General features: G+C 39.8%; 1 non-coding gene across 1 annotated transcript; it reads right to left on the bottom strand.

Moving 5' to 3' along the window:
* Window positions 1-4: 4 nt before the first annotated feature.
* On the bottom strand, window positions 5-112 carry LOC127746875 (small nucleolar RNA R71). The gene has a single exon (XR_008008687.1). It is a non-coding gene; the product is annotated as a small nucleolar RNA R71 (small nucleolar RNA).
* Between the last annotated feature and the right edge of the window lie 383 nt (window positions 113-495).

Genomic DNA, 495 nt, shown 5'->3' with positions numbered 1-495 from the left:
GAGTAAGCTTAGAGTGGAAGTCCAAACCTTCAGACAGAAGGAAGGAGAATCCCTCTATGAAGCTTGGGAAAGATACAAACAATTGATCAGAAAGTGTCCCACTGATATGCTTTCTGAATGGAGCATCATAGGTATTTTCTATGATGGTCTCTCTGAACTGTCCAAGATGTCTTTGGATAGCTCTTCTGGAGGCTCTCTTCATTTGAATAAGACGCCTACTGAAGCTCAAGAACTGATTGAAATGGTTGCAAATAACCAATTCATGTACACTTCTGAAAGAAATCCTGTGAACAATGGGACTAGTCAGAAGAAAGCAGTTCTTGAGATTGATACTCTGAATGCCATATTGGCTCAGAACAAAATATTGACTCAACAGGTCAATATGATTTCTCAAAGTCTGTCTGGAATGCAAAATGCGCCAAGTAGTACTAAGGAAGCTTCATCTGAGAAAGAAGCTTATGATCCTGAGAACCCTTCAATGGAAGAGGTGAATTT

The sequence above is a fragment of the Arachis duranensis genome, chromosome 4 (genome assembly GCF_000817695.3).
Source record: "Arachis duranensis cultivar V14167 chromosome 4, aradu.V14167.gnm2.J7QH, whole genome shotgun sequence".
NCBI classification, from domain to species: Eukaryota; Viridiplantae; Streptophyta; class Magnoliopsida; order Fabales; family Fabaceae; genus Arachis; species Arachis duranensis.
This window is presented reverse-complemented; position numbering and strand designations above follow the sequence as displayed.